Below are 10,263 nucleotides of genomic sequence, written 5' to 3'. Positions count from 1 at the left end.
ATGCAGGAGGTGCAAGATTGATCCCTGGTTGGGGAGATAAGATCCCATATGCCTGGTGGTCAAAAAAATAAAAGAGAAAACAAAAGCAATATTGTAACAAATTCAATAAAGACTTTTTAAAAAGAAGTTTCTCTTCCATTTTCTTCAAATTTGAAAGGAAGCACTTTTTTTGTGTGGGTGGATTCACCTGAGAATATAGAGTCCACATGAACTTGAGAACTTAAAATATAAACTCTCCCCAAGCCACCAAAAGCATCTAAAGTATCAAAAACACATTTTTATTTATTCTGGTTTGGTATTTTCAGATTAAAAAAAATCATGTATCTTTATATTGAAATGTTAGTTGATCTCTTTCTCTTTTTTTTCTTGGACCTTTTTCAAACACTAGTTTTACTAAGACAGATTGTATAAAAAAATAAAATCTATGAGTGTTTTACATGACAATTCAGATTTATAGAGAGTTCTGAGAAAATAATATTGATAATAACATTTTAGAGTTACTGCTCAGTAGGTTAGAGATGAAGATTATAATAAATGTTTCTTTGTGGTGTTGCAACTGGTCCATCAGAGAAAAATAAGTGTAATATATTTTCCACCTATGGGTGGCAATATTTGTGCTATTGGCATCATCTTTATTAAAGGGAAATTATTAGAAATAGTTTTGCAAAAAAATTTTAAACTTTTTATTATGGAAAATTTCAATCATACATAAAGACAGAGAGAGTAGTGTTATGTTCCCACCAACCCCTTCAGCAATTACCATGGCAGTCTGATTTCATGAGCCTATATTCCCTTCTTGACCGTCTGGGTTATTTTGAAGCAAATCTCGGATCATATGAAATTAAAATAAAAAAATAAAATAACAATATCCCCTGTCAAACACTTCCAAGAAATTGTAGTAGCACCCATGGAATCGTAAAAAATAAGTGGACAGATAAGAAACAGACCAAAAGCAACTTTCTTGTTAAGATGAAAAGCATTGGTTGTCAGATCCTATAAAACATGGCGTGTGAAAACTCTATCAAACAATGTAAGACCATTTCTATTTTATTATGCATAGGATGTATGCAGGTGAAGTAAAAGGTGACCCTTGTCTGAAGGAAAAAATCTTTAAGTTTTTGAAAAGTGGTTACTGAGTTACAGAAATGACAAAACACTAAATGATAGATTCTATGACACGCCCACCTTCCCTGAGGGTGAAGAAAGTGACAAGACCAAGTTAGAAGTTTTTGCAGGGAGAGTGATAAGATATATAAAGAGAATACAAATAAGCAAGGGGCATGGAAAATTACCGACTTGTTAGAACAAAGCAATGACAGCTGCTAGCTCTAAAATTAGGAACAGAGACAAGAAATTTTCTGAGCACCACCAAACAAACCACAAAGGCTCACTCCATCCAGAACCTTTCAGAAAGGTTTTAACCCCTTAGAGAATACGAGGAAAATAGCTACTTCCAGGGTGATGACTTGGTGGCTATTCATGTCCCAAAACCTCGATGCTCTGGCCCAAGGCCATTTGTCTGCAGAGGGCTGCCCTTGGACGATAGCTCACATTAAAACCAAGGGCAGAGAGTGCCCATCTTCCTAAAGACTTTTATATTTTCTATGATTTGCTGAGACTTTTATGATTTCACAGACAACCTGAAAGTCCAGTCCCTGTTACTTACATCTTCATCAAACACTTTGCGCTCTTCCAGCCCAGACTGGGAATAAAATGATTCCCTGAAGCACTCTAATTGCATCACAAGGACCATGAGCCCGTCTAGGAATCCGTCTGGGTTTCTGAGTGGTCGATTCTTTCACCTACCTGAAGTAGAAACAGTCAATGCTACTTAAAAAAATTTTTTTTAATTAAAAAAATCTCATAGAACTTCCCTGGTGGTATAGCGGATAGGAACCCACCTGCCAACGCAGGGAACCCAGGTTTAATTCCTGGTCTGAAAGGATTCCACATGCCACAGGGAAACTAAGTCTGCACACCACAACTACTGGGCCCATGCGCTAGAGCACGTGCTCTGCAACAAGAGCAGCCACGGCAGTGAGTAGTCCTCACACCGCACCTGGAGAGCACTCCCCCGCAATGGCCAAGACTAGAGAAAGCCCAAGCCCAGCAACAAAGACGCAGCACTGTCAAAAATAAATAGCATATTAAAAATCTCACGTGATAACCTTAAACCAAGCACTTCTGTCCTCAGGATAAACAGAAAGTCATTTCAGGAGCCTAAGACCAGGCTTATAGTTCGGCTGTTGTCCCAGGGTGACCAAGGACATCATGCAACATGATGGAATTTTGATTTCCTCCCTTAAGAAGAGAGAGTATGGCTGTACTTGCTTTAACTAAGTCACAGGAATATTGCCAGGGATGACTGAGGAAACAGTCACAAACACACTTTGAAACTGTTCAAGGCTTCCCTGATGGCTCAGTGGGTAAACAATCTGCCTGCAATGCAGGAGACAGAGGAGACGTGGTTCCGATCCCTGGGTTGGGAAGATCCCCTGAAGAAGGAAATGGTAACCCACTCCAGTGTTCTTGCCTGAAAAATTCCAGAAAAGCCTGGTGGGCTACAGTCCACTTTTGTGATCCGCAAGGAATTGGACATGACTGAGCAACTAAGCACACAAATGCTCAAAGATTAGCTTGCCTAGTGGTTTCTTTTACTTTACTTCATTATTGCTTATGTATTTTTCCTCCAAATAGTGATCATTTCCTATTTTGGTGGCCCAGCATCAACTTCCCCTTCTGCTCTTAACAGCAATTTGCCCCAAGGGCCACCCCGTCCTTACTCTTAGTGCTGTGCTTGAGGGTACTAGACCCCGCCCTCCCATCAGGGGCTGGCATGTGCCCCCACTGAGGGGCCCTGTGGCTGTGGGTGGGCTCTAGGGCAGAGATGAGTGTCCTTTCTTCTCTTTTCTTGCTGGACTTGAACCTGGAAGGGTGGGGCTGGGTGGGGAGCTGTGACCACCGCACCTCAACATGAAGCCTGAGAATGAAGTCAACCCCAGAGCAGAACAGAGCCAATCGACCCAGAGATGGGGGCCCGAGTGTCTCGCTTTAAGGTCCCAAAGCCAGTTCCCCGGGGAGCTGCGCAGTTATGTCAGTGCATTCTCTTTGTTTAAGCCAGTTGGGGCTGGGTCTTCTGAAACAATAACAAGAATCCTAACTGATGAAATAGTCACACAGCACACACTTACACACAGCTTGGCACCTCACTGCATCACATGAGGAGGTTAACTACATCAGCAGTCCCCAACCTTTGTGGTACTAGGGACTGGTTTTGTGGAAGATAATTTTTCCATGGACTGGGGGTCAGAGAGTGTTGACTTTGGGATGATTCAAACACAGTACATTTAGTGTGCATTTTATTTCTGTTATTATTACATCAGCTGCACCTCAGGTCATCAGGCATTAGATCCCAGAGGCTGGGGACTCCTGAACTATGTCACAAACTTAAACTGAGAGCTTCAGTTAGTCGTTGACTAGCCTGTGGGTTCTGGTGCTAGTCTTGATTCTTTCCAAATTAGAACTCACAAAAAGTGTCTAAAATGCCTTGTTTCACTTCCACTTATGCTCTCAAGAAATCAGAGCAATACCATTACCTGGGATTTTGAGAATTTCTTATCATAGGCTGTTGGCTGCTTTGTGGAGAGGATTATCTAAGTCCTATATATTTCAGATTAATTGATGCATGATAGAATTAATGTGGAGATTATTTGAAATTGCTCTTGCACAATAACTAAAAGGGGTCCTGACCATCGCCTTTCCAAAAAGCTGGAATATTGGTACAATTTTTGGTTTCCACTGTAAAATGCCAAAAATGTAAAGTAAGAGATAGGAAGAGGTCATAAAAGCATCACATAAGGTCAAGTTTAGGAATTATTAGACAAGATAAACTTTTTTTTTTTAACTTTTCCAGTTGTTACCTTTTTATCAGGGTGTAGTTGCTTTGCAATGTTGTGTTAGTCTCTGCTGTATAATGAAGTGAATCAGCCATATGTATACAAATATCTCCTCCCTCTCGGTTCTCCCTCCCACCCCACCTCCCAATCCCACCCATCCAGATCTCTACAGAGCACTCAGCTCAGCTCCCTGTGCTGTACAGCAGCCTTCCACTAGCTATCTGTTTTACACATGGTAGTGTATATATGTCAATCCCAATCTCCCAATTCATCCCACCCCTCTTCCCCAGGGGAAGCTTTTTTAGTGTAACTTTTCAGAAATAATTTTGCTGGTAATACACTGAAGCTGTTGGGAACTCCCTAGGACACCTTTCAGGGAAAGGAGGCATTTATCAATCCCATAACATCTACTATGATTCCTTGATTGGAAAAGTGTGGTCAGTGTGGAGCAGGGAAATGTCAACACTGTAGAGAATAGGATTTCTTAATTCCAAGGCTATAGACATTTGGGGCTAATAATTGTGGGCATATGTGGAGGACTGTCCTATGCATTGGGCTTCCCAGGTGGCCCTAGTGATAAAGAACCTGCCTGTCAATGCAGGAGATGTAAGAGATGTAGGGTCAGTCCCTGGGTTGGGAAGATCCCCTGGAGGAGGGCATGGCAACACACTCCAGTATCTTGCCTGAGAATCCCCATGGACAGAGAAGCTTGGCGGGCTACAGTCCATAGGGTCACACAGAGTCGGGCATGACTGAAGAGACTTAGCACAGATGCACGTCATGTATCGTAGGCTGTTTAGCAGTGCCCCTAGCCTCTACTCACCAATGCTAAGGGTTTCTCTGCCCCAGTGTGACAACCAGAAATGTCTCCAGACGTGGTCAAGTGTTCTCAGGGGAGGGCAAACTATCCCTGTGTAGGGCCCCTGGTGTACAGATTCAGCCTCTGAAGCAGAACTGTCACCAGGTTGAAACTGAGCTGGTTACAAACACTCAAGCTTGGGATACCATCTGGTACAGTCATTATGAAGATTAATGAAGACATTGTCTACTATGGCCCATTTGGTGGTTGAATAATCAGAATATAATATGCTTTGAGTGTTTATAAACTGTAAGCAATTTCAGTCCAGCGAAATTCCTTTAAATCATTATTGGAGGGTAAACTACCACTAGCTTTTCCAGTGGTCATGTACGGATGTGAGAGTTGGACTCTGAAGAAAGCTGAGCACCGAAGAATTGATGCTTTTGAACTGTGGTGTTGGAGAAGACTCTTGAGAGTCCCTTGGACTGCAAGGAGATCCAACCAGTCCTTCCTAAAGGAGATCAGTCCTGAATATTAATTGGAAGGACTGATGTTGAAGCTGAAACTCCAGTACTTTGGCTGCCCAATGCGAAGAACTGACTCATTGGAAAAGACCCTGAGGCTGGGAAAGATTGAAGGCGGGAGGAAAAGGGGATGACAGAGGATGAGATGGTAGGATGGCATCACTGACTCAATGGACATGAGTTTGAGTAAACTCTGGGAGTTGGTGATGGACAGGGAAGCCTGGTGTGCTGCAGTCCATGGGCTCACAGAGTCAGACACGACTGAGCAACTGAACTGAGCTGAACTGAACCACTACAGAACTGTAGAATTTGTGTGATGACACAGATATGAGGTACCTAGAAGAGTCAAATCCACAGAGACAGAAAGCAGAAGAGTGGTTGTCAGGGGTGGAGGGAAGTGGGAAACGGGGAATAACTGTTTAATGAGTACAAAAGAGCTTCCATTTTTCAAGATGAAAAGAGTTTTAGAGATGAGTTATTCAGCCATGTGAATGTACTTAAGATTACTGAACTGTGCACTTAAAAATGCTAAGGTGGTAAATTTTGTTATGTGTATTTTACCATAATAAAAAAAAAGTACAGGGACTCCCCTGGTGGTCCAGTGGTTAAGAATCCACCTGCCAGTGCAGGGGACACAGGTTCAGTCCACAGTCTGGGAAGATCCTACATACCCCAGAGTAACTAAGCCCATGTGCCACAACTACTGAGCCCATGCACCCTAGAGGCCAGGCTCTGCAACAAGAGAAGCCACCTCAATGAGAAAGCGCATGCACTGCAATGAAGAGCAGCTCCCATTGGCCACAACTAGAGAAAGCCTGCATGCACAACAAAGACCCGGAGCAGACAAAAAATACAATAAACAAATTTTAAAAGTTGTTAAAAAATCACAGAGTTCACCACATTTGTAGTGGAGAGAGAGTGGACATTCTCCACACTTTAAACTTCCCTCTTAGTTTTCCCAGGTTAATAAACCCACAGAAAGGCTTTGATTGGCCTGACTTTGGAAATGTCCGTGTGTGGACCAATCAAAGGATGAGAAGGTGGGGGTACCATGTTATCGCAGACTACAGAAGAGTAGGAATGATCTATGAGCATCTATGATCCATTTAACTCTAGCCAGGGTGTGGAATCTTTTATCCAAACCATATGGCTAAGTGGGCAGAGAAGCAATTCCAGAAAAGGGTGGGGAAGGAAGTTCAGGGCAGACAAAGCAATAACTGAATAGACTAGAATTCATTCAATCATAATTATGATCTAGTATTTTCTGTTCCTCCTATTATCCTTGTCGCCAAGTTGGTTACATACACATAGGGCTTGGGATGCCATCTGGTACAGTCATTATGAAGATTAATGAAGAGCTGCAGACTTCTGCAGTGGGAAATATAATCTATAAAAACTACGCCTATGCTGAGTAAGAGCCTGCATTGCGTAGCCCAGGAAGAGTCTGGGATTGACACAGTTGGCTTTCTTCACTGCCTTATCAATGAAGACACCAGGCATTAGAATGCCTGGGACAGAGCTGCACCATCAGCAGCTTTAAGTCCCCATTGTATGTAGATTTCCCCGCTCTGGGAAACTGTAGGTCCTTCAGTCCTGTCCAGCTCTTTGCAACGCCATGGACTGTAGCCTGCCAGGCTCCTCTGTCCATGGGATTTCTCAGGCAAGAATACTGGAGTGAATAGCCATTTATTTTTCCAGGGGATCTTCCCAACCCAGGGATGGAACCTGGGTCTCCTGTACTGCAGGCAGATTCTTTACCATCTGAGCCACCCAAACCTGAGTTTATAATGCAGTTCACCACTTGAAAGGTTAGAAGTTGCTTCACCTATGGGAGCCTTCATGTCCTTGTGAAAATTAAATCAGGCAGCCATGTAGAGCAGCCATATCAGTCAGGCTTTGGAAGAACACAGATCAGTTCAGTTCACTTCAGTCGCTCAGTCGTGTCTGACTCTTTGTGACCCGGTGGACTGCAGCACACCAGGCCTCCCTGTCCATCGCCAGCTCCCAGCGTTTACTCAAACTCATGTCCATTGAGCCGGTGATGCCATCCAAGAACACAGATTTGGGCTGGTAATTGGGGCGTGTCATAAAGACACAGGCAGTGGGGAAGGTCAGACTCTCACCAGGCAGTGCCCCCCTGCCAGGCCTCACAGAAACAATAGCCAGGCAGCCTGATGGAGGCTGAAGGAGTTTATGGTAGGAAGAATGCAGCCCAACTCTGGGGACCAGATGATATTGCCTCCCCTCTGCTGTGGGTGTTCCTTCCTCTCAGCATCACTTGCTCCTTCCTCTTGATTCTCTTGCTCAGATCACTCTTCTGGGAGTTTGGCAGTTTCATATTTTGCATTTTGGTCTGTGATCCTTTTGGGGGAGCTAATTTTTATGAAAGGTTTTGGTCAGATTTCTGTCTGTTGTTGTCGTTCAGTCTCTATGTTGTGTCTGATTCTTTGCAACCCCCGTGGGCTGCAGCATGCCAGACTTCCTGGCCCCTCTCTGGTCTGTGTCTAGCTTCAGGTTTTTCGAAATGTGGATGTCCAGTTACTCCAGCACCATTTGTTTAAAAGACTGTCTTTGTGCCATTGTATTGTCTTTGTTCCTTTGTCAAAGACCAGTTGATTGTCTTTATGTAGATTTATTTCTGGACTTTCTATTCTGTTCCATTGATCTGTCTCTTCTTTTACCAATACCACACTGTCTTAATAACTGTAACTTTATATTAAGTCTTGAAATCAGGTAGTGTCACTCCTCTACTTTATTCTTCTTCTTCAATATTTTGTCTGCTATTATGGGTCTTTTGTCTCTCCATACAAACTTTAGAATCAGTTGATATCTACAAAATAACTTGCTGACGTTTTGACTGATATTGTGTTGAATCTATAGATCAGGTTGGGAGTAACTGACATCTTGATAATACTGAACTCCCTATCCATGAACATGAAATATCTACTTATTTAGATCTCCTCAAATCCTTTCATCTGAATTTTGTAGTTTTTCTCATGTAGATCTTATATGTATTTTGTTACGTTTACACCTAAGTGAATAATGTCAACTGTGTTTTGCCTGGAGAATCCCAGGGACGGAGCCTGGTGGGCTGCTGTCTATGGGGTCGCACAAAGTCGGACACGACTGAAGCGACTTAGCAGCAGCAGCAGTAGCAAACAGAGACAGTTTTATTTCTGCCTGGTCAGTATACCTGTTATCAATTTGTTTGGTCTTATTGCATTAGCTAAGATTTCCAGTATGATGCTGAAAGAGTATGCTAATCATTTTAGCTTTCTAGGCCAGTACATACAAATTTGCTTTATTCTTTTAAATGACTGTATAATAAGGAAAGAGAATTTGGGGAGGCAGTTTCTAGGGCTAAGAATCAGACTTCTTTTGATGTCCTTTAAAGTATAGAAGTGAATGTTGGAAGCCTTTTTAATTAACTTTGTTCACTGGGGTGTGTTTCTTTGAATGTCACGCCAAGCTGAGATGGGCACTGGCAAAGATTTATTCAGGTTACATGAGAGAGAGCTTCAAAACCCTGGGGTAGAGGATAGATTCGTGGAAGATAACATTTAGACTAGAAAGAGAGAAAGGAATGAAGACAGAATATCTCCGTGGAAAGAGAAGAAGAAAAAATGCAGCCAGGAAGAGAGACTATAAGTTAGTGTTGAAAGACAAGAGAAATACCAAGGAGATATTACACCAAGTACCAAGGAGGAATGCTATCCTGAAATGCAAAAGAGAAAAAAACACCCAGAAGAATGGAGTGGCAGGTGATGTGCTGCAGGCAAGCCAAACCAGGTAAGATCTGCAAAAGGTCCATTGGATCTAGGTGATTGTGGGTAGTGACACGGATGGTTGGAGAAGGAAATGGCAACCCACTCCAGTACTCTAGCCTGGAAAATCCTGTGGACGGAGGAGCATGGTGGGCTACAGTCCATGGGGTCGCAGAGAGTTGGACATGACTGAGTGACTTCACGTCACTTAGTGACAAGGATGGAGCAGAAGCCAGAGAGTCAGGCTGTAGGAGGTGGAGAAGTACATTCAGAGCAAAAGGTGGGCATAACAGGGATAATACTATGCTTTTAGGAAATTACATTCAAGATGAAAGGAGAGCAGTTAGGCAATGACTAAGAAGAAGTCACATGAGGCTGTGGGGATAATTTTGAACTCCTATCACTGTTATAAATAGAGATGAAAAAAATCAAAGTTCAGAGAGTCCTATTCAATTTTATAAAACAAACTCTGTCAAGTTAATGAGCCTTATATTAGTGAGTCAGACCCCATTAAAGCATATGTCACTGGCTGTTATAGGTACCCAGCCATGACTCAGAAATGCTGACACAGAGCCCTGTGGCATCAAATATTGCTAAGCATCGCATATGCATTGTCAAACAGTGATTTAAAAGTTTACATAGGGTAAGCAGCTGGCAGACCAGCCCAGAACTATGGAAGGCACATTTCCTTTTACGGAAATTTGCCAACCTTTATTTTATGAGAAAATGCCTTGAGATTATAAAAGCTAAGTCATAGATACTTAAAAGTTGCAGCTTTCTTCATATTTAAGCCTCTTTAGGGATTCCCTTTAAAGAGCTTCCATGATGGCTCTGAGAGTAAAGATTCTGCCTGCAATGCAGGAGACCCAGGTTTGATCCCTGGGTCAGGAAGATATCCTGCAGAAGGAAAGGCAACACACTCCAGTATCCTTGCCTGGGAAATCGCATGGACAGAGGAGCCTGGCAGGCTACAGTTTGCAGAGTCAGACACAACTAAGCGACTAACACAACAACAGGGATAAAAAGATCCAAGAAATGTCTTGACTCAATCCCATAGACATTTTTTTCTGAGTCAGGTAATTAATCTTAAAAAAAAAATAGATGGTAGATTACCATGGCAGTCCAGTGGTTAAGAATCCTCCTGCCAATGCAGGGGACATAGGTTCGACCCCTGGTCTGGGAAGATCCCACATGCCTGGGAGCAACTAAGCCTGTGCATCACAACCACTGAGCCTGCGCGCCTAGAGCCTGTGCTTCGAAGCAAGAGAAGCCACTGCAAT

This window comes from Oryx dammah, unplaced genomic scaffold, assembly GCF_014754425.2.
Source record: "Oryx dammah isolate SB20612 unplaced genomic scaffold, SCBI_Odam_1.1 HiC_scaffold_13, whole genome shotgun sequence".
NCBI lineage: Eukaryota > Metazoa > Chordata > Mammalia > Artiodactyla > Bovidae > Oryx > Oryx dammah.
Note: the sequence above shows the minus strand (reverse complement) of the source record.